Raw genomic sequence first — 24,528 nt, forward strand, 5'->3', positions numbered from 1 at the left:
ATAATCCCTGCCCTCTGCCAAAAGAGGAGACTATGCTCTATGGTGAAATTAAAGATATTGGGTCATTTTTTAGCTTCCAATATCAGGTAATATCATTAACTTCAGAGGCATTCAACTTCTCCGTGCAGAGACCCAGGAGAGGTTCTCTTTGTTATTCGCTAATATGTTCCAATAAAAACAAGAAGAGCACGGTATGAGCGTCATTAATTCCCAGCATCTTTTCCTTCTCTAAAACAGGAGGTCGAGCAGAGGACAGTCTCTCTCCACCTCGTCTGAAAAGTTTCTTCCTTTTTACTAACCATTACTTATTCCCTTCAATCCCAAACGTTCATGCAGTCTCAGTGAAGACCACTGGGACAGTGCTGCAAGCGCATTTCCCTGACGGGAGCCATCTGCCGGCTTCTCCCCTCCTGTCATTAGCCCATCTCTGCGATGAATCCCAACACATATCATTGGCTGCAATCTGTCTGTCTGCCTTTAACGCCAACCAAACATCTGAACAGCCGAGATCTCTGATGGGTGGAGGGCTGGAAACTTCTCCTGCCAGTCTGCCTGATAAGCCGTGCTTTACTCCTCTCCTTATTCAACCTCTTCAGTTTTCCCCTATGTCCAGTACAAATATACTCCTTTGCTTTGTTTCATCTCCAAAGGAAAATTTCTGATCGCGGCGTTATTCCTCCAGTCTGTTTGGCAGTTTCTCTCGATGGCCTCTGCCACTGATATTTCCTCATTCTTCCATCCCCCCCCACCTCTTACCATTTTTGTTCCTGCTGGCAGGGTGCAGCCATATATTTGTCTGTTCCTGCGAGGGAGTGAGTGATGCGTGTGTCGTCCGTGGTGGCAGAGGGAGCAGCAGAGCCTGACGTGAACATACGCTTTGAGAGCTCCCATTTATAACTCCTTCTCCTAATGAACAACATGCTGAATGCAACACAGATGCAATTACCTTCAGGAACTCATTTTCATAAGGATAAACAAAAGTGCTTGCTCTCACCACAAAGTGGAAAAAGTCAGAATGGGAAGATAATGGGCCCCTGGCAAAAATGACAGGAAATTGAACTTCTGTGCTAAAGAGGATTTTCTACTTTCCGGTAATAATCCTGGCAACCTGAAGCCGGGGGGGGAGTCGTAGCCAGTTCTGCCATCTGCATCTCTGACCTCACGGTGTGTGTCAGCAGGCAGGTTTGCACCTCCTTCCCTTGGTTTTCCATCATCGCCATGTTACGTCCTTTTTGCTTTGTGGCCTGTATGCATGAGCTTACGTAAGGGATTGGCAGATCCCTTCATCGCTAGGTTTTGCTCTCAGATTACGTTTCATGGACTGGAAACGAAAAGAAAAAAAAAACAGAAAAATGTTTTTAAAAAATGACATCTGTAAACTCTTGATGTTGCTCTGCATACAAACAGAGTTCAAACAAACAGAGTCAGTTAACACTTTTAAGCTATTTCTGCTTCCACACCTGCTGCACACACTTATTCCACTCCCCTCCACCCCCACTCTACCCCACCCTCCCCACTTCAAAATGTACACAGTAAGGAGGCATCAGTAGGTTAATTAGCAGGAAGAATATGGTTAGGGGTTTGGAGACGATGGAGACAAACAGGAGGCACTCACTCTCCTTGGCCCCTGTCCTCACTGGCAGATGCTGCCACTGCCAATGCCACGACCCCACTCAGCACACTTCTGCAGAGACAGAAAGAAAAAAAAAATTGGAGCAACACAGAGACAGTTGGAAGAAGCAGCTTTGGCCACATAAGAAAAAGGACGGATTTTATCAGCCCCCAACAAGGAATCTGTCTTGCTGTTGTTTATGCATATAAAGCTCCTCAGTGTTGGAGCACTGGTCTACAGAGCCATACCCATATGGCCAATGTGTTCAGTGTAGTAATGCAGAGAGAGGAAAGGAGGCTCCCCAGAGTACCTCTCGTTCCAACCGAGGAATCTCAAGGTCATTTGGTGGAGAACAGTGCAACATGATGGAAGACAACAGAATATTAGCATCACTGTATGGTGACATGTGACGGGTATTTTTTCACAGCGCTAGTTATGAGCTACCATGAGCCATTGTGTAAACAAGCTTAAGCCACAAGATACAGTAAGATCGAATGTCGTCCTTAAGCTGTGCAGTGTAGCTCAACCAGTGCTGCGTCCTATTGTCCTTTTAGGGAAGAAATGAGAGGTGGGCGGCAAACTGGAGGAGGTACAGGTGTTTGATAGAGTGGCTTCATTACCTCGACTGAAGGGCAATCTGCCTCGAGAAGAGAAGAGAAGAGGAGAGGAGAGGAGAGGAGAGGAGAGGAGAGGAGAGGAGAGGAGAGGAGAGGAAAAGAGAGAAGAGGAGAGGAGAGGAGAGAAGAGAAGAGGAGAGGAGAGGAGAGGAGAGGAGAGGAGAGAAGAGAAGAGCTTAATCCACTGTAAAAAAAAAAAAAAGTAAAAGATATAGTGATAATGCAGAATACATAACGGTATACTTTCCTGCTTAATGTAAAATTCACAATAAAGAACCATAAACCTGTTCAAAGTAATTCATCTAAAAACAACAGACATTCCGTTAACCCGATTACAGTCTTGCATTGTTAAATACAGTGAAACTGTATAAAACAAATATAAAAAAGTTCAATATTACGGTAAATTGCTGGCAGCTGTGGTTGCCAGAATTTCACTGTGGAAAATATAGTGATAATGCAGAATACATAACGGTATACTTTGTTGATGAATGCAAAATTCACAGTGTTCAACTGTTGTTTTTGCACAATAATTACACTAAAATAAAAAAGTAATATAATGTAAACCTGTTGTCAAAATAAATTTTTTAATAAGCTTGATTACTGTCTCCCATTGAAAAAGCAAAGAAGAGCTGAATAATGCAATATATGTTTTTTATTTTTTTTATTTTAAAAGTTCATATTTACATTCAATTACTGGCAGCTGTTGTAGCCAGAATGTCAAACAAATGAGGTAATGAAGATAATACAGCTGATTGGCATAAAAATTTACATTCGTTTACTTTTTGTTATAATTTGCTAGAAACACGAATAAAATCCAATAGAAACAATGATTAAATTAAACAGTTAATATTAAATAATACAATTAATGACTAAAGGCACTAACATAATTAATATTAAACTTAATAAAACCAAAAACAAGTACATAATAAACAGTCAAATAAAATTTAAAACACTTGATACTTGCAGTGGTTGACAAAGTTTCTTTTTAACCAGACTTGATTGGGCTTTAAACATGGGAAACAGTCTCTGATGGTGTTGGAGGAACTGGAACAGGTTTTGGGTCCAGTGTGTTTGAGGACTTGCATGTTGTTCTTCACACGCTCGGTGCAGATTAGCATTCTTTTCTATTAGCCTGAAAGCAAATACAAAGCACAATAAAGCAAACTGGCCATTTCAAAAACAAATAGATATGTATACATTTGATCAAGCAAATATACCATCTCACATATAAAATGATAAAGGACAAAGGATTCTTAATTTATTCAGAAGAAACTAAATGCAGTCCCAATCAAAAGTTTAAGACCATTTGAAAAATGGCCAAAAAAGCCTATTTTGCAAGGTTTCAAGCAGAGCTTCAACATGTAACAAGAAGAAATGTGAGTGAGACAAAACATTTTTTAAGCATGCAATGTATTGAAAACAACACTTAAACTGAAACAGGCTGTTTTGAAAGACAATGTGCTTTATTACTGTAAATTAATGTGTTTTCAACATATTAACACTGTAAAAAAATAATTTATTTGTCTGTTTACAGTAATTTAACATACATATTACAATCATTTACTCTTTTTGATTTAATAGTCATTTGCCATTGCCATTTCAGATTTATTTACTGTAATTTTTTACATACATTTTTCACAGTGTGGGGAAGGAATGGTCAGCTATTCAATAGAGGGTGCTAGGGCTTCAACCTCTGGCTCTGAGGAAATCTCTGGTTGTCCATTTATAAACATCGATTCTCAAGGTATAAGGCAGAAACTTTGCCGAGTCAGTGCATGTCTGCATATATCTACCACCATAGTGCCCCCAATCAGTTTTAGAAGTCCCATCTTGTTGCAGGAGTTCATCCTTCTAGCAATTGCAAAGAATGCACTTCTGCATCTGCAGTGCATGATTCTGTATGCCAGTGGAAGCATTCAGTGCCCAAAATGAACACTGTTCCATAATCTTCCCAGTATGTTACACGTTTTAATTGGTAACCATACTTTTGCACACAAACCCCCCCAAAAAAACAAAACATTCAAAAATATTTTAAATGTGATCCTGGATTTTTGCTGAATCGTTGAACACTAACAATTTCTCCGCGGACAGAGATGGATTAAAAAAGTAGGCGTGCAATTAAAATTACTCTGGCATAACAGATTCAATTTTCATCCTGACATTGAACCGGTCTCATTTTCTTGAGCTTCCATTCCAGCAAACAATAAATGATGTTGTTCCAGACGTTAACCTGTATGACTTCAAACTTTCTGATTACATTATCATGAGCACACACGCCCATACTCACCCACACGCACATGCACGCAAAGTATAAAAAGTAAGGCTATACCACCACAGATAAAGCTTTGTCGATGGAGTAATGGGCTTTCCTGATGGCAAGGGACCATAATATTCTCTAAAGAAGTTAGCGCTGCAGACTGGAAAATGAAGAATATAGCGTGGGGGATGGGAAATTCCAAGACATACTTTGAAACACCCAGAGACTGGATTCAGTTCAGCGTTTATGATAAACTGATCCTTTCCCCCGTCTTGCTTTTAGCCTCCTTTGCTTTTTTCCATCCTCACCTGGAAAAAGATGTCTCCTTCGACTTACCCAGTGCAGAATAATGATTTGCCTATCAGTGCTCAACTCATTAAACTGGGGAAGCAGTAGGCTGTTGGATAAAGGGAGGGAGTCAAGCAGGAAGGGAGAAATCTAATAGGAATAATCAATGCTACTATATATGATGACTTTATCCACTCTGCCTGCGTGCATTGATTTAGCCTAGCTGTGCATAATTCCAGCACTGAATACACTAAATACAACAGTGAATCAATAAGGCTATAAACCATGTGTTGAAGAAAGCGCTATCATCAGTTGAAGTGTGCACTTGAGCAGAGTCCACCTTGAAGGATACAACCACAGGCAGCCAGGAGAAAGCAATATATGAAGGCACTCTCATCTCGGCCGGGTCTCACGCTCTGCTGAACATCATCAGTGTTGAATTACACCTTAAACTCAATAAACACACACACCACACTCTCCGAGTTCACCTTCCACCTGCCCACTGTCTGCCCACAATATTTGTAATTATCAACCGTATGAAACTCATATATGACTTGCATCATTAAAGTAGAAACCCAACCACCCTCCAAAACAACATATTTGGGCTGGAAATAAAAGAAGTCATAATGCTCCCTTCTTTGCAGCTAATGTCACAACAAATCAAAGCAATATGAGCAGAGAATGAAATCCAAATCTTTTTGGAAGGGCTTTTTTTTCCTGCACACGCTGCATGAGGCAGGATGTCCCTAACAAGGCATGGCATTTAGAAAGACTAATAGTAACCTAGTGTGTTTCTCTCATGAATCTTGGGGCTGATGCAGTACAATTCCATTAGCCACCTTCCTCCAGCTGAGAGCTCTCTGTCTGTCATTCATCACCAGTTGCACCACAACACAGTAAGAACAGCAATGAAAATTAACTTTCCCCGCCACGCTCCTCCATTTGTCTGTCGCTCTCTCTCTCTTACCCTCCCTCCCCCCTCCCAAACTTTCTCCATTATAATTAACCTCTAATTCCTGCAGTTTCTATTCTGTGTGCGAATAACAAATGGGAAATAGGGTGTTCCCATGACATCTGGCCACAAGCTGCTCCCTTTTGATACTACAAATACATCGGGAATGGCTAAATATCAGTACTTGCTGCAAAGACTTCAGGTCAGTCCACCTGAATAGAGGCAAATTTCTTTCAAAAAGAAAGAAAACTTTCATTTCAAATTGATATTTTATGGGAGAGTGACTCATCTTGATTTTTTTGTGATGTGCATATAGCCTATGCGTACCCTGCTTGTTTCTCCATGCCACTGAGTATGCAACGGGGTGGAACAGCAGCTTCTGTAAAACGCAGCAAATAGTCGCTCCACAGGAAGAGTCTTTTGTCTCTTCGAGGACTCTGGGAGGTAGCAAGGGAGTGTGAACCTTAAGGTGTGAAACAGCTGTGTACTGCCTTTTGTTCCTGGAGAAGGTATTTAACTGAGAGCCATGTTAGGCTCAGTGAGACTCTGCTGACCATCTTCCCTGCGGTCATATAGGCTCTCCACCAAGCTTGGTTGTCTGTTCTTTGTGTGTTTTGATTAAAGAATGTTAGCTACCGCTCACCGCTCGTCTGCAGGCTTTATTTAAATGGAAAACTTCCACAACACATAAAACATAAGGTATAGCAACAAGAGTTTACATTTAGAATCTGGCTGCAGTTTTAGGCAAAAACTTTGGCTAAGATGTGATTGTCAGCTTATTATTGTAATTCATATTTTGATATAAGAATAATGAAGATCTTTGCAAAATGTCACAAACGTTTCCTCATTATGTTAATAAAATGTAATCAAGTCCCAATTACATTCAACACCTCGCTTTTACTATCTAGTTAGAATTGCTGAAGACATAGCTGCTGTCACTGCTTAAAAATGTGTTTCTTTCTTGTTCTTTATCCTGTTTCCAGGAACCTCTCACCTTTGTTCAGTTATCTCTTTCCTCTTCTTTCCTCTTAACTTTCTCGAGTCTTCATTCGCAGTTTGAGTGACAGATTTAGTTCGCAGTTCAGGCGGTGAGAGGCTGGTTCTATTTCATGGGCTTCAGTCTATTCCAGTTGGGTCATGACTCTGACAGTTGTAGTGTGATCTTAGAGCCTGTTCCATCTCAGAAATATTGTTTTAGACTATCATACAGTAACAGTCCGCTTGGATGCCTAAAACCATATATGCCAGTGTCACTTCAGGCTGAGGAGATGTCACAGCGTTTATATAGTGTACAGTATACAGCACTGTGTGAGAAAAGACAACCATCAAATCCAGTTTGTTTAATTTTTTATACAAAAACAGCACCCATATTTGCACAGAAACAGTCACAGGCATATTTGCATTCACTTATTTAGACAACACAGTAGTGAAATTAGGCTTTTATTATTTTAGGACAGGTTTTATTGCCAGCTTTTTTTTTCATTTTATTATTTCTATCGCATGAAATCACCTGTGTCTCTCAGCGCTCTTGTCAAGTGTGCAAATGGTGTCATGTGTGAGCTTAGCAACGTTAGTGCATATTTTTTATGTGTACACAAATCTCTCACAGACTCCCTTGTAGACTGCTGGATGGCCATAAACACATGGACACATTAATTAACCTTTTGAATGTGTGTGTGTGTTTATGTGTATGTGCGTGTGTGGTTGGGTGGATGATGGCGGTGGGGTAGGGGGTGGGGGGTATCATCCCACGGTGGCCATGCATCCATGTGTGCACGGTAGGGAGGACAGCCACTGTCACTGAAGAGCAAGAGGCAGAGCGGTCCCTGGCAGCTCGAGAGTGGAACTGATCCAAACAGTCCTTTAGCCCATTGTTATGCAGGATAATCCAAAATCTGGCAACCAGCAGCAGCACCAGGTGGTCCTGTCAGCACACAGAAGAAGAAGAAGGACTGGAAACAGGAATGGAGCATGCTGGACCAGCCCCGAAGGACTGAAGATGTCTGAGCGACGCCAGCTGACGCAAGAGGACATAGACTGATGTGTGGTAGTTAACTGTGAAATGAGACAGAACAGTTTTCTTTGTACTCGTGAAAAGCTATTGGCTGTATGTATGTATGAATATGTGCATACAACAAGGTTTTAATGTGAGCATGGACACAAAGAGAAGGGCAGCAGTGGTTGCATCACTTTCTAAACAAAAAAGTTTATGTTTTTAACTTTGTTTTTTGTGATACTCAGCAGAGCGGTACCCCTGTAAATAAAAAATGTTGCGTAAAATTACTCTGACAAGGACTGACTGAATCTGACTCTAAGTGGGTGTGAAGGACGGAGCGATCTCCAGCAAGATCTGAGACTGTACCACATTTCTGCAACCTCAGGGAATGTCCGCTGCTACAGCTAGTAAACACACAAAAAAAACCCAAAAAACAAAACAAGACATGACCTACATGCAGCAATTCTAAATCCAACAATTCAAGCTGCTGATGTGAGCTGACACTGGCTGAATGAGCAGCCAAAAAACAAGAGAACATAAGAAAACTGAGCTTTTTAAGTGCATGAGTTTTCATCCATGTAACGTCACATGTTTCAAGCTCGCTCTCATCAAAAAAGTGAAGCAGGAGAAAAGTTGAGTTTTGCACTTCAGGTAGTCAAAGCTTGTTCTTGCAGTTTAGTTGTCTGTAATCACACTTAGTCCAGCCTTGGAGTGTCTCTGATGGCTTTGAGATACATGTTTGTTCTCTGCAAGGCCCGGTATAAATGATCCAGCCAAGTGGAGCTCTCATCGCTCACAGGGCTGAGCTCATACACCATTACTCAGCCTTGATCAGCTGGATCTCCACCTCCCTCCCTATGAGAGGGGCAGGAGGAGAAATGAGCAGAGATAAACATCCAAACAGCCAAATTCAGAGTGGAGAGGTACTGAAGGAGGCACACAGAAGGGAGGAATGGGGGAGACGGGAGAAAACAGAAAGATAAATATACAAGAAGGATGAGAGAGATGAAAGAGGAGTGAAATGCAAATCACTTACCTGGAGAACAGTGGTGTTTTTCTTCTGTTTGCCTCCTGAGAAAATAACTAATTGATCTGTCCACTGTGCGATTACCTCTCATCACAGGCTGATTGACTGTCTGTCACACACACTCACTCTCTCTGAATGCTCAAATGCACAGGGCATCCATCTCCATCAACCGCACAAGCTGTGCGCGTGCCTACGCGCGTGCGCCCAAATGCACAGGCCATGACAGGGACCTATCACACCTCAGCATCAGCCCCACTCTGCTCCTCCCGCACATGCAGGGAGAAGAGACAGATAGGGGGTGGGGGGGGGGGGGGGTTGACAAATGACGACAGCATTGTGTAGATGGGAGCTGTCGAGATTGTGACCGAGTGAGTCTCAACGGCACGGTGGCACATAGAGCAGGCTGCAGGACGTCATGGATGGGAATGGGGTGGGTGTGGAACCAGAGCTCTGAGCAGCTATATGGCCGGCATGTTTTCCAACAGGATTACCAGTCAAGAAAATACAAAAGTTATAGAGTGAACGGCTGCCATCGAAAGCTTCTTGATTGAAGCTGCCTCGATCTTGTTGAAGGTCTTCTGTTCTGATTTTTATTATCCGACCTTGCAGCGACATGAAGCCGTACAAGTTTTTTCAACTATGAAAGAAACGAATTAAGTGGAATTGTTTTGGTTCATGAGCGCAGCATTAGGCAGGCTGTAACACTCGGGTCGAAAATGGGTTGACCGCAAAGCCATAGTGAGGTGAAGCTCGCTCTTTCAGGGTCAACTGAGCTGTGGCTGTGTGCTGTAATAGTGGTCAGCCTATCCCGAGTGCAGACCCAAACAAAAGAGATGAAGGAGAAAAAAAATAATTCATCCTTTAACAGATGAATGTGACCCACAGGGCAGAGACACAGGCAGCATATTTCATATCCCGGGCTCTCTGTGGACACAGAAATTGAAATCACACATCCTGAAGATTTATTTGTACTTTTCACCAGTACAATTAAAATGTTTATTATCCATCTCTTTCTGTACTCTTATATACATTCATATATAATCAAAGCGCTACAATCTGCTTTATAAAGAAAGTAGTCTGCAACACATTTAAGTCAAATGTACTGACAAGACAATCCTTATATTGCAATTAAATGCTTAGGTCGGTTTTACGCCTGATAACACTGAATCTCAGGATCTTAGCAATGATGCATTACATGCTTTACATTCCAGATTTTGGTAAAGGGCCTGTCAGAGGTTCCTTCTCCAAGATGACCCCAAATGACCTCTGACTACAGGGTCAGAAGTCATTTTGGGATACGGAGAGCAGAAGGAGAGGAGCTTCAGGCAGCGTTGCCAGACGTTTTGTGCGGGTTTTTGTTTTGTTTGTTTTTGCATTATTCCCCACTGCCTACAAGACTGTTATCGCCCTGCCTTATCCCGAGTGAAGGAGCCACAGTGGACAGAAGGGGATGTAAAACATCCACGCGTGCGTAGATTCAGGCCTACTCCTCTGACGACAAGCAGTAGATATAAATCGAACCCAATCTGAGCAGTCGATTCTCGCTCACCATAATCTTGTTTTTAATCTATAAAGTTCCAGCCTCTGATTTATTGCTTTACTTTTTTTTTGGCAGAATTAAGCAAACCAGTGCTAGAAATCTTTCACTGATGAGTTTGAGTTTAACATGAATAGTTGTATTGAATTAACACTGAACTACATTACTACTCATTTCATGCAGTATTGTCTCATCCAACTACAGTCAAGTTCATTTCGAGTTGATTGCTGTGACCTAATAGAGAGGAACATTTACAAGACTTTACACATCAAAAAAGAATAAAAACCAAACCAGTGAAAAGGGCTTAATTTAAGACCCCCAGCATATGGCGTGCACATCTGGCATCTGCTTCCTTTTACAACTTCGCCAAAAACTTTTCCAAGGATAGCGAGGAGACTGGAACATTCGAGGGATGTGCTCAAGTTCCACCAGTTTCTGTGAAACAGGAAGGAAGGAGAAAACAGATAATGAATGTGAATGTGCAGAAACACAAAGCCCTTCAATGGCAATTACCACGCACTGCCTGGCACAGCTGACAGTTTGAGAGAAGCGCTCTTAACGTGTTTTATTCTTGCAAACAAAAGACAAAGACAGACTAAAGCAGATGCACAAGAGCTGAACTGCCAAAGGAGCCAACAGGCTGTAGCCTATTCAACTTTTGGACCATTTACATCACCCCCGACACCTCCTCGTAACCCTCAGCATTTTCCTGGCCTTGACATCTACCTGAAGGTCAGTTTGTCATTCATGAAACATCTCCCCCTGCCGTTATATTTCCTGCCCTGTGCCATTTCATCCCTCAAATATTTCATCACATCAGCTGACAAACTGTGAAGTGCCTCGCTGCTGTCTTTGTCTGTTATCCAACCTCATAAGCCTCACAACTTCCAGCATTTTTGTCACTGTGGCATGCTGCTTCAGAATCATAGGAAACAATGAGGGAATCAGAGGGGAGCCATGGTGTGGGCTGTCTCTCTGCCGCTACTGCTAATGAGCTGTAATCTGGAGCAGTAGGAGGCAGTGCCTGCTCACAAAAATGGCTGTTTCTTGGTACATTTGTTCACTAACAAAGGAGGAGGCAGAAGATCTTAGGTCCTCATTTCCCAAGAACAAAGGGAGCAGAGGGAGACAGTGTGGGAGCTGACCTTCTGGTGGGTGATGAGCCTCCTGTTTGTATGTAAGACTAGAGTGTGAGCAATCTAGGCAGGCAGGTGGAGAGTTCAAAAGCAGCTGCTCTTTGGCAAATGTGCCAGTCCAGGGTACTAACACTGTGCCTTCTCGCCTTTTCAAATCCCACTCCTGCATCTCCCACCAGCCACCCCACTTCAGTGGATCCATCCTTTCTCATTACGAAGAAAAATCCCTCACCTTTTCTTTCAGACAGCTCGCTAGACCACACAACCCTGCCTCCTCAACGCCGCATTGTGTGTGTCCTTGTGTTTCATCACCCACTAGGTTTGTCTCTGATGTTTGCCATCCAGCTCAGATCTGCTCGCTGTGGGAAACAATAGAAATGGTAAACAAGGCTGATAAGTTAAAAAAAAAAAAAACTGCCAACGTGAAATGATCCCTGCTATTCATTTCCAGCCTTGAAAATTCAGCACTTCCTGTGTGTGCAGGGTAGGAAACAGAGGTAATATGTTTCAATGACAGCACTGACTGCTCGGGATAGAAAAGGTTTATGTCCACAGGAGCAGCATAAGCAGAGAGAGAAATTTATTTCAATTCATACTTGCCTTGCAAAAAAAAGGAAGTGTCATTGGGTTACCAGAGAAAAACAAAATGCTTCGAAGGAGAAAGATCAAAGAGGAGAGAGCAGGAAAAAAGAGGAAGGCTGAGCAGTCTTTTCCACCTCAGGGTATCTTGCTAAAAGCTATCTGTTCCCCTGGTGATGGAGTGCAGCGCAAGTTCTGAGGTTTGGAGAACAGAAGCTTGCAAAAACTCACATGCACATATACGTGCACACACACACACAAACACCCTTTGCTTCCATCAGTCCTCTCTCCATCAAATTTGTCCGTCCCCCTTCAATCATGTCTCCTACAGTAGCTTTGCGTGGCCCCTTCACCCAGCCTGTCGACACTTCATTAGCAGGCATCTGTTAGCAAGTAATCTCATCTTTCTACAGTTGAAATATCCAGCAGCTCTCTTAGCATTCTGCAACCCAAAAGCAGGAAACAAGCCAGGCTCCAGCAGCAACCACGGCCAGCCTCAGCCCCAAACAGAATCAGTCCTGCTTTATTACATGTCAGCATCTCTTCTTTTCATTTTTTTCTTTTTTTTGTCTGGGGAAGAGATTATGCCCCAGGCCAGCAAGGGATGCAGCAGCAGTGGGATTGGAGGGAGGGCGATGAGGGAGTCTATGGTGAGAGGAAGAAGAGGGAAAGCTCTGAATTTCTCATCACTCAAACCACAGGTGTTTCTTTAATACCTTGCTTTGTTGGAGGTGATGAGGAAATGAGGGGGGAGGGTTGTTCTCCCCCCACTCTTTTCGCTTCTTCTTCCCTCCAGGACTCTCGCACATTTCTCTCCGTTTAAGACAAAGCCAATTTGATCTCCACTTTGGAACATATGGTGCGGCGCCCTCCTTCCAACATGCCTGTCGCCCTGCACACAAAGGCCACTTCCTCAATATATTCTGCTCCAGCTATTACGAGATTCATCAAAAATTAAAGCAGCAGTCGAGAAAGGCTGCAGGGGAACGCAGAACTCCTAAAGCAGGAATCACAATGCAGATACATGACTGAGGTTGAAAATCTGGTCTGTTTTATCATATTCATAGAGAAACACACTTCCACATATGGTGGGAGATAGCTCGGTTGCCCTGTTTGTAGCTGACAGGCTGTTATGTGTGACTCACTATGTTCATATTCAACACACCAGGCTGTTGCCACCCGCCCTCCTCTTCTTTCTCATCTCACTTGGTGATAAATACGAGTAATAAAGGAGATACATTAGCAGAAGATTGTCTTTTTTTTCTTTCATTTTACAGGGAGACAGAGATAGATATTGATCATGTGGTGAGACATTGTCTTGCTAGGCCAATCTGTCTTGCACTGCAACTGGTAACGCATCAGCAATAATGTGCAGTGCTACAGGGCGAGAATCACTCTTCTGTATATGAAGATATTTATTCTTCACATTTACCATAATGTTAGATATTAGACCTTTTCGTGACCCTTTTACGGAAACCAGGCCAAAGCTACTTATATGTTCTAAGCATATCATTAGATTACTTTTAGTAGTTAAAGATAAAAAAAACAATGCCTTGTAATTTAGATATCTGCATATGAATTTCAAAAACGTACGTATTTTCTCATATAGCGCCAAATAACAACAGTCATCTCAAAGCACTTTATACTGTAAGATAAAGACACTACAATAATAAAGAGCAAACCCCAACAATCAGATGACCTGATCAGGCTCAGGGAGGAGAGGCCAACTGCCGGGACCGGTTTTGGAAGATGGGAAATATAAAAGACAAAAGACACGCTGTGAAAGAGAGCCAGAGATTAATAATAACTAATTATTAAACACAGAGTCGTGTGTTAGCACATAGAGAGTGAAAAAACGTGAGTGAAGAAGAAATGCTCAGTGCATTACGGGAGACTTCAGGGTCACCTGATCCAACCCTAACTATATGCTTTATGGAAAGGAAAGTTTTAAGCCTGATCTCAAAAGTAGAGATGGTGTCTGTCTCCTGAATCCACACTGGGAGCTGGTTTCACAGAAGAGAGGCTGGAAGCTGAAGGCTCTGCCTCCCATTCTACTTTTAAATATTGTATATTGTAATTTAAATATTATCGTGTTTGATAGGGTGAGAGCAGTGTGCTCGATTAGGGTGATATGGTACTATGATAAGATGGGGCCTTGTATGTCAGCAGAAGAACTATTGAATTCAATCGACTCCTTTGTCACGTGGTGTGAGCAGAATCATCTGCAGCTCAACGTGGCAAAGACCAAGGAACTGATCGTGGACTTCAGGAAGACCAGGAAACACTTGACCCCTGTTTCAATCCAGGGGGTCAGTGTTGACATTGTGGAGGACTATAAATACCTTGGAGTACACATTGACAATAAACTGGACTGGGCTAAAAACACCACAGCACTTTACAGGAAGGGCCAGAGTCGTCTCTATTTTTTGAGGCGACTGAGGTCCTTCAACATCTGCCAGAAAATGCTGAGGATTTTCTATGAGTCTGTGGTGGCCAGTGCGATCCTCTATGCTGTTGCATGCTGGGGGAGCAGGCTGAGGGTCGCAGATGCCAACAGACTTAATAAACTGATCCGTAAGGCCAGCAATGTTGTGGGGATGGAGCTGGACTCCCTCAAGGTGGTGTCGGAGAGGCGGATGCTGTCCAAGATAAAGACAATGTTGGATAACACCTCCCACCCACTCCATGACATGTTGGTCAGTCACAGGAGCTCGTTCAGTGAGAGACTGAGATTACCGAAAAGCACCACTGAACGACACAGGAAATCATTCCTGCCTGTGGCCATCTCCCTGTACAACGCATCCACTTAACACACTGTTTGCTGCTACAACTACACATGTTTCTTTTCCAAATATTTATTTATAAGTGACTTATGTATGTATGTATGTATATATATGTATATATTGTACTATTCTTAGTTAGCGTATTGTCTGTCTTGTCTTAATGTTGGTTTAAAATGGAGCACTGTAACAAAAAATAATTTCCCCCAGGGATCAATAAAGTATTCTGATTCTGAATTCTGGATTTAACAGGAAACCACTATGGGAGAAATATGCTCTCTCTTTCTAGCCCCTGTCAGTACACTCGTTGCACCATTTTGTAAAGTGTGCGTGTTAGTCCCCATAGGGAAATAGTTCCTCTGCATTTAACCCATTCACCCAGTGAAGCAGTGGGCAGCCACCAATGCAGCGCCCGGGGAGCAGTGTGTAGGGACGGTACCTTGCTCAGGGGTACCTCAGAGTAGCCATTCAGTGGAGTTGAACCCCCGACCTTCCGATCATGGGGCCACCACTCTACCTACTGAGCTATCCCTGCCCTTTTGGACTACTACAGGCTTTTCAGGGAGGTTTTAGGACAACCTGAAAATAATGAATTACATTTGTCAAGCCTAGAAGTAATAAATGCATTAACTAGTTTTTCAGCATCACTCTGAGATGTGTTACTAAATTTAGAGATATTGGGCCTGCAAGAAAGCAGTCCAACATTTTTGTTTAATATACTAAACATAATATTTAAGCTCTTGTATTTCTATCGATCACGCAATTGATTCAATCGATTAGATTGTGCATTGATGTAGCTAAAACTCTGCCAGTATGAACACAAACTTGTTTGAATGGTTGGAAAAAGAGAGGGGAGATTTTGAGGGAACATGCAAGGATTTTTACTGCTTTAGCAGCAGGAAGCACCTGCGCCACAACTAACTTACCGGATGTGTCTGTCAAATCTGCTTCCCAGGTGGCAGCCTTGCATGTGTGCGTGAAAGAGCTGTGTTAAAATCTTGTTGACTGTGTCTGCACACCTGTCTGCATTTGCAGGACAGGTAGATTTGTGTGCACTCGTGACTGAACGCATTGTTTGTGTGTTTGTCAAGTGATGTTCATATTTTAAGAGATAGACAGCGCTCATACACAGGTCAAGCCTAAAGGAAACCAGACGGATGTGTGCACTGGGCTGTGACCACTAACAGTTGTGCGAGCCTTTACTGTGTCCATCCCTTCATCTCCCCTCATCTTTCTTTCCTTAGCATCATCCCCTGTTTTCAGAACAAGCGAGGATACAGATTGTCTCACTCGATCAGCCTTGACTGCTCGACAGCATTTTCTTACTGTTGTTGGTTCAACAAGTTTGGCTCAGTGAAATTTAAATCTCAGCAATACAGACGACCAAAATATAGCAACAGTCGCAACCATACCATATGCTAATGGTAAACACTCAAATCAGTAAATGTGTAACATTAAATGTCATGTTAATTTTCCTAATCAGAGCATAGACAGTATTGAAGATGGATGGCGCTAATGTGACGTCACCTGACGCTGGTTTGTAGTCCTGGTTTTAAGTTTCGAGATGAGCAGTTGCCATCACTGTTGCCATCTTTATGATACTGACATGACAATGACAATACAGTTTGTTGCGCTAATTTTACATGGGATTCTGCCATTTTCAAGTGCTTTTAGACATTAAATTAGGAACATTTTAACGTGATCAAACAATGAAATTACCTATAAACAAGGTCAATGAATGTGGCAATATGAATCATAATACATAAATGTACAGAAATATATAGTTAACAGTTGGTTTAAATAATAATGGATTACATGCCCTGGGACAGACTGACAGAGGGGAGGCTGCCATATTGCACCATCAGCCCATCACCAGTAGGTGAAGAGTCTTGACCACGGACACAACGACCAAGAGTGTAAGAGCCGGGGATCGAACCGGCAACCTTCGGATCACAAGGCGAACTGCCAACTCTTGAGCCACGATCGCCCTAAACAGCAACGATAATAATACTTATGTTATGTAACACAAGCTTATAGGGATCATGTTATATACTTTTCCATAGCATTACATTTGAATTCAACAGTTCAATCTTTCAAATAACGGACAGATATTTGTGAGATCATGATACATTTGTGAATGTATTTTAACAATCTAAATATGCATATGTACGGACAGATACATTTAATAATCATGAAAATTATGTTTTATTACATTACAGTGATTTAACGTTAATTTACTTTTGAAATGTGAAATCACAGTCTATTTACGTAACTTTAATGATATTCTAGAAGAACAGAACAAAACTGTAACATGCACAGTAAAATACTTTTATATTAGGATTTTTTCCTACAGTACAGCCATACCCGCGACCTTGTGGTTGCTAGTTCACATTCATTGGCCGATGCTTAGCGTCATGTTATTATGTGTCCCAACATCCAATGGCATGTCACATTGTTTTCATGGCCACACCCTCTTCCCAGGTGCAGAGGCCTATTTCTGTTCAGGAATGTTGTGAATACTTTGAGATTTATATTAATTACAATTCTTACCGCCACATTTATTTTTTGAAATATATAATTAGCACAGCGTGGCCGTGCAATGTTTTATATGTTTTTTTTAGTTTTTATTCCTATTAATTATATTTTCACTTGTTACCTCTGAATTATTGAATCAGACCTAGATGACATGAAATTATCAGCAAAATTATAATTCAAATACTCCTTTATGTATTGATTATTCTCATTAATTTTCAATCATTTTATATATTTTTCCATAGTATTACATTTGAATTTAACAGATCATTCACATAACAGACGAATTTTTGCGAAATTATGATACATTTCTGAATGTATTTTTACAATCTAAATATGCATATGTACAAAAAAATTTTAAAAAACAAGTAAATTGTATTTTACTATATTTACAGTGATGTTATGTTATTTTACCTTTGACATGTAAAATCACAGTCTACTTATGTAAATTTAATGATATTCTTGAAAGACATTACAAAACTGTAAAATATACAGTAAGATACTTTGACATTACTATTTTTTGGAACAGTACAGAACAGGTGATTGCATTGCCTTAAAAATCTTCTTGCCCCCCTGAGAAATATGATGGATTTCTCTATGTACAAAATATATCAGATTTTTGTCTCTTTAACTGCTGTGCTATCACCCGAAGCACATTGTTTGAACTTTGCAAACTCTTTCTTATTCACTGCTTAGGGAGGTGGAAGGAACCACACTTTTTGGACAGGATCCATTTTGGCTGTCAGGCAAAGGAGGAAATGTTCTCCACTTTAAATCATTTTGAAGAGTGAGACAGGCAGTAGCCATTCTACAATTCAAAACAGTATTTTCTGGCATGAGATTTGGTGTGTTTGCATGCATTGTATTTCATTGCCAAGCATTTTATTTGTATTAAGTTACTGGTATAAAGGGCACTGACAATATCAGTTGCACTGGATTTTTCTCGTTTAAGGCTAATAACAAATTAATACATATTCCACTTTCAGCACATTGTTGGTTCTTCAGTTCAGCTACACCAACATGCTGAACACACAGCCGCCTGGTAAATATTCCCACACAAGTCAGCTTATATTTCTGCGACAAGATCTCTGTCGTCCTGCATATATTAGGAGAAATAAATCCACAAAAACCATTCTGCCTCTGCATGCACATAAGGGGAGCTGATTTAAATGGTTTCTTAAATGATATATAAAGCAGTAAATCTCTATGCATGGAGTGCTGCAGAAGGCACGAGCACTGCCAGGTGAAAAAAGATAATGGTCGAAAAGAGAAAAGGGGTTATTTATGATGACAATGACGCTTTTGTTTTTCTCCCAGTTGCAAAGACTGACAACGTGCTTGAAGTACACGCGGCGGGTAATGAGAAGCTGTCTGGAGAGAAGAGTTTCCATTCGCCAGTTAATTGTGGAACTGTGACGCACATTTGTATGAGATAGCCATACTTTGACCAGCACCACTGGAGGCAGCCCTCTATGTCCAGTTATTATCTGGTTAACAGTAAGTACAAAAAAGAAATATGTGAAAAGCAAACATAAGCTCAAATTAAAGGTATCATAGACATCTGGTTATTTCCACTTAGCATTAAAGCTTTTACTATAAAGACTTCCTGCGCCTTGAATACAGTCGGTCTGTTGCTAACTTGCATTTCTGTGCACAAAAGTTACCTTTAAATAAACACCCGATGCACGCATCTACCGGTACTTCAGTGGCTCTATGTAAAGCAGCTGCAAAGAAAGGCTGATAGGTGGCAGAGATCATATTCATGCTTCACATTGTAGAAGCCATATCAATATTCCATGTCCATCTAAGTGTCGGGCCATGAGAGTTGATTGATGTGTTTTCGCAGCAGTGGTTAGAAAGTGAGCCCGGGAGACACGGGGGCAGCAGTGAGTGAGCGCTCCTGCCTGAAGAACACAAAACTCCATTTTCCCCACAACACAAAGTCAAGACAGATCACTCAGTTGGTTTCAGGATTAACTACTGTTTATGTATATGCGCGTGTCACTGGTAATAAATGTACACAGAACATGCAGACGGGGAATATGCTAACGGTTGAGTGATTCTGCAGACATTTCAGAAGGTGAGTAATTATTCAGCTTTGCTGCAGATACTACTGGTCCCTAACAGCACTTCAGATGAACTGTTAATATTTATTATCCTGAGGAGTGCAGCATACCGGATTAATTATTCACAAAAACTATTACATGCGTGTGATCCATGCTAGGCTTCTATGCAAGGCTCCAGCTTAATAATCACAGGCATTTGTTATTAATGTCTGCAACATGTCAGTGTACAATAATAACACATGGAGGAACAAGTCAGTCATCTCGAGTGTTGAAGGGAGGCAATTTCAAAAGTATACAGTTATTTATGTTTTCCACAATATTAGGGTGGAATGATGGAATGGATTACCCGGGTATCAATCACTGTTTTCATTTTTTTTCTTCCTATGACAGTATCCACATGGGAAGGTTTCAGGCTGATATAAGCTTGTTTTCAGCGTATTTGGATGGATATTTGTCAGGTTGTGCCTGAGGCCATCCTGGCTTGGTTAACTAAAGGAAACATGTCAGATGAAACTGCTTTGATTAAAAAAAAAAAAAAGAAAGAAAGTTCAGAAGAACCCAAAAGGGACAACAGAACTAATGCAGTAGCTATGTGAGTAAGCAGCTGATCGTACACCACATGGCTAAAATACAGCGGCCTGGGTTTGAGTGTGACCTTTGACCCTTTGCTGTGTGTCTTCCCGTTCTCTCTCTCCCCATTTTCCTGTCTAATACTTAAAATCAAAAGCTAAACCAAGGTAACACATGCCAAAATGGGACCAGGATAGAGAAGCGTAATGAGCAAGAAGTGCAGTAATCATATTTGCATAAGCCAACATTTACTTTAATAACAGCTGGAAAGAGTAAATTTCACTTTGCATACATACATATACCTAATAGATTTAATAGAATTAGTGAAATAACTGCAGATTTAAGCATACCACCATATAAAAGGTATATTTTACTTAGTTCTTTATAATTCTGAAGAGCTCAGCTATATCTGTCTTCATACCACTGAAGTTTGTTGTGTCTGTGTTGGCGCGCAAAGCGGCCACTATCTGTCACTGTCTGAGCCTGGCTCTGTCGTTCTGTCAGAGACTTCCTGTGCCTCATAACCAGTCTATTCTGGCATCTCTGTCTGAGTCTGAGCATGAGCCTCAGTATATATCAGTTTCCGTGATTTAGCCAGCCCCTCTCTCTGAGACTGAGACAGTTTTTGCTTCTAACTTTCTACATCTGAACCTGAGCCTGAGGCCAGTCACTACTTATATCTGTTTCTCAGTCTATTCAAGACCCTGTCCATCAAGCCGTCACCCCGTCACAGTCAGATATTTGATCTCAGGAGTTCTTGCTTTATCATTTGAGTGCTCTAGGTATAGTGTGTGTGTGCGTGTGTGTGTGTGTGTGTGTGTGTGTGTATGTGCGTGTGTGTGTGTGTGTGTGTGTGTGTGTGTGTGTGTGTGTAACATTTGAATAGAAGGTGGGGGGGACTCCTGTGCTCATGTACCTTAGATGTTGAAATTGGGGATATCTGCTGTTACTTATATAATACTGGGTTGTTTTGGTGATTAAATACCTACAATATGAGTGAAAGTAACAGAAAACAACAGCTGAATAAAAGAGGCACACAGTGATCCCAAAAGAGACTCATGACTGATTTCTTTGCTGTTTAGACCAGCATTCATTCTTCCTTGTTGAATCTTTGCCACTCTTCCAAGCATGAGTGTTTTCCAATAAAACCACACCTGGTGTATCGAGGCACCATTGCCAATGGACACCTCGTGCTTTGTCTATTTTCAGTGTCTTCCATCTTTCTCTTTCTACTTCAAATGTTCATCTTTTGGGATTTTCCATATTCTGACCAGTTTTATTTACCCTCTATTTATATTTAGATACGTCTCTCTCCTGTAGAGGTCAGCTGACACATTCACCTGTCTTCCAGTGTTGTCTCCTCAGTCCCAGTGAATATATGGCTTTCAGAGTCTTTGCCAGACAGATTATGTTGCCAAGCTGCCACTGCATACGGTCTGTTGCCTGCTACCTGCTTGTATCTGTCTCTTGTCTGATCACCTGTAGCTTCTTTGGATTTGTTAACCCGATTTGACTTCCTAAATATGAGAGCCAACATTTTTTTTTAAATTAGGATAGATTTAATCAGCATGTTAGACCTCTGGAGCTGAAAAATGAAGCCAACACCAAGATGCCAAAAAACTGCCGTTCCCCTCTGGTGGCCACTTGTGGCTGGCTCCAAAAAAGCGAGTCAGTCCAAGCAGATCGAGGTAAATGGAACAAAAAAATATGACGACTGATGAAAAGACAACTTGCGAAGAACTTGAAAGTAAAAGGCAACCTTTGGGCTTCTGCTATTAGATCTAATTGGCAACACTTGTCTCAGCTCTTCTTCTTACTTAGTGTAGATGTCTGGAAAGTCTCTTCATTTAAATTCGAATGTTTACTTTCAAAGGCTAATAGAGTGGCCACTGGATGATTTTTCCACAGAGTTTTCTGTCTTTACTACACTCTGCACTAAGTTGCATCAATGTTCACACATTACTGTTAAAATGCAGGCTGTACTGTATGTAAGTAATAATGCATGTGATGAATCTCACCTATTAAAAAAAGTTGCATCAACATAAAAAAAATCAGGCTGTACCGTAGAAAACCTGGGGCCCTAATTGTCAAAAGTGCAAGCAAAAGTAGGGGCAAGTGCACCTGGACCTGGGATGTAGAGTATGTTTGGGAAGTGTGAATGTGTGTACAGCGTCTATTTCTGTCTGTCTCCACGTTGGGTGAGTGCCGAATGTTTGCTTATGTGTATGTGGGGGTGGGAATGCATGTTTGTGTCTGCGTGCGCCTGTTCGTCTGTGTCTATATGTCAGGTCGGGTCTTAGACTCCACCTCTCTGGGAACACCTCAAGCTCTCCGAAGTATGGAGGCCTATCTCCCCTCACCACACTCCCTGCCGGTGGCTGATGCCCTCAGACGTTGGTACGTTGGTGGTTCTTGGTGTCTGGGGCTGGGCGCTCATGTATGTACCAGCTCACTCCTGGTGCCTGTGGCCCGGCTGGGCCCATTCCTCAGGCCTCTGGGCCTGGGGCTCGGTCCTCTCTGGCACAGCTGGCTGCCGGCAGAGCCCGCGAGCACATCACTGCAACCCCCTCTGGCCTCTGCTCCGTGGCTGCTGGGTGACCCCTCGTCTGGGGCTCTCCTCAGCTCGTTCCAGGAGCGTGGCACGGTTGCCCCTTTGGTGGTCCTTCTTGGATCCTCGTACTCTGGGCCCTCTGGATGTCTGGGGCCTGGATCTCCTCCATACCCGCTTCATGCCCTGGGGGACGGGGCCATGGCTCCCCACACTCCCTAGCAGATCGTTACATGGAGAAACCTTTTGAACACAAGCGTGCTGATCCACACAGGTGTACACACAGGTGTTCACAGACACAAACTACACCTTTCTTGGCTGCTACCTCAAAGCACATATAGTTAGTATTTATTATTGCTGCACAATAACATAAAATATTTTGTAGTACTGTTAGCTAGTTTATTGTGATGGTGTTGTATTTATTATGTTGTTCTTTTTTGTTTGTTTTCTCTTCTGGTTTTTCTTCTTCTCTCGACAGGTGATCCAGGTGTTTTTTTCTTTTTTGTTTGCTTGTTTGTTTGCTTTTCTTTTTTTTTCTCTTCTCTCCTTTCTCACTGTCGCTTCTCCCCTCTATTTTGTCTTTCTCTCCCTCTCTTTCTTTCATTCTTTCCTTCTCCCTGTCCTATCCCCCAGTCATATCTGTCCCATCTGTAACAACTGAAAATAAATAAAATAAATACATAATAATAACAAAAGATAGCAACTTGTAAAATGCAAAAAAGAAAGTGCAAGCTCTTACTTGAATTTTTTTGTTTAATAGTCTTTTTTTTCTTTAAATTGTGTAGTTTTACTACAATAAATGTGTACTCTGTACTGAAATATGTGTACACTAAAATACTGAAAAATGTGCAAAGTTCATGGTTGATATTGCTATCTTTGCAGCTATAATAGTTCTTCTACAACTGATATTAATCAAGCTGTTACTCTATTGGGGATTTAGTCTCACCAGCCATGCACTACTAAGAAATCCAGAGTACAGCTTCCTTCAGATCAATTGATCTTGGTAGGTAGAAACTATTTGTGGAAGCACTGCTTCCCATAGACGTTGGTTTTAGCTACAGAATTCTAATTAACATAGCTCAATATTGAGTGTTACCTTAGCACTCGCTTTATCTCACATGCTCCTTTTCCCTTAATTGAATCAACAGAGAAATTGACATTTTTTTTCTTTTTCTTGCTAAACAGGATGTTCGATTTTTGCCTGGCCAGATGGGGAGCAAAGCCATGGGGACTGGGGCGCTCTGATGACCTTGGGATGTTTTACAATCACATCACGACCTTGCCTCAGAAAACACAGAAGGGCAAACCAAGGAATCATGCCGTTTTAAACGTTTTACAGTGGTTTATAACACATTTGCTCAATGACTCCTTAATACTGACTTTAATATGAGAAATGTTTAAATGGTACCCGAATACTTTCATACAAGGTGTGTGTCGGTCCTGCTCACTAATTTCACCCATGTCACCATAACTGATGGGTAGAGGCAAAAAGACTTGTTTTTTTCTTTCTGGTTAATAACTGTTGAAGCTTAAAAAAAATCCCATTTCAATTTCATTTTTCAGGTTCATATTTTGTGAGAGGAAACATTAAAGTCAGACACTAATTTCTTATCACAGTGCAGGTAAAAGCCCAATGAAAATACCTGATGCCTCTGGTAATTCAAAAATCATTCATCACTCATTTTTGCAATAGTGCTGTGTTTTCTTCATGTCAGGGTGAGACAAGGACAGAGTCAGGGACTAATTTGCAGTGTTTGTTTGGGGGGGAAGGTTTTTATATTAATGCGCTATTTCAGAGTGAAAATAAGTGAACTCTAATGGTCCAAAATGTGATCCAGGAAGTACAACAGGCCTGCAAAAACTGCCAGTATCTCCAAAAAGATAAATAATGGACCTCTGTGCATGGAAGAGATGTGTCAGGGGAAATGCTGCAAATGTGGTTCTTAACAAAAATATAAACTGATATGTTATAGCTGTATTTTTGTTTGTATGGTTTGTTTAGTTTTTAACCAGTATTAATTAAAAACCAAT

The 24,528-nt window shown here is 41.6% G+C and overlaps 1 long non-coding RNA gene across 1 annotated transcript in view; it reads right to left on the reverse strand.

Moving 5' to 3' along the window:
* Nucleotides 1-7,072: 7,072 nt before the first annotated feature.
* Nucleotides 7,073-24,528, reverse strand: part of LOC146583566 (uncharacterized) — a 108,978-nt gene continuing 91,522 nt past the window's right edge. Inside the window, exons 2-3 of the long non-coding RNA XR_014892458.1 lie at nucleotides 11,655-11,781; nucleotides 7,073-10,721 (exon numbers count right to left, since the gene is read on the reverse strand). This is a non-coding gene — a long non-coding RNA (uncharacterized LOC146583566). The remainder of the gene's footprint in view (nucleotides 10,722-11,654; nucleotides 11,782-24,528) is intronic.

The sequence above is a fragment of the Mchenga conophoros genome, linkage group LG1 (genome assembly GCF_057382185.1).
Source record: "Mchenga conophoros isolate Kocher_MC1m ecotype Shallow Benthic linkage group LG1, M_conophoros_male_GT1.1, whole genome shotgun sequence".
NCBI classification, from domain to species: domain Eukaryota; kingdom Metazoa; phylum Chordata; class Actinopteri; order Cichliformes; family Cichlidae; genus Mchenga; species Mchenga conophoros.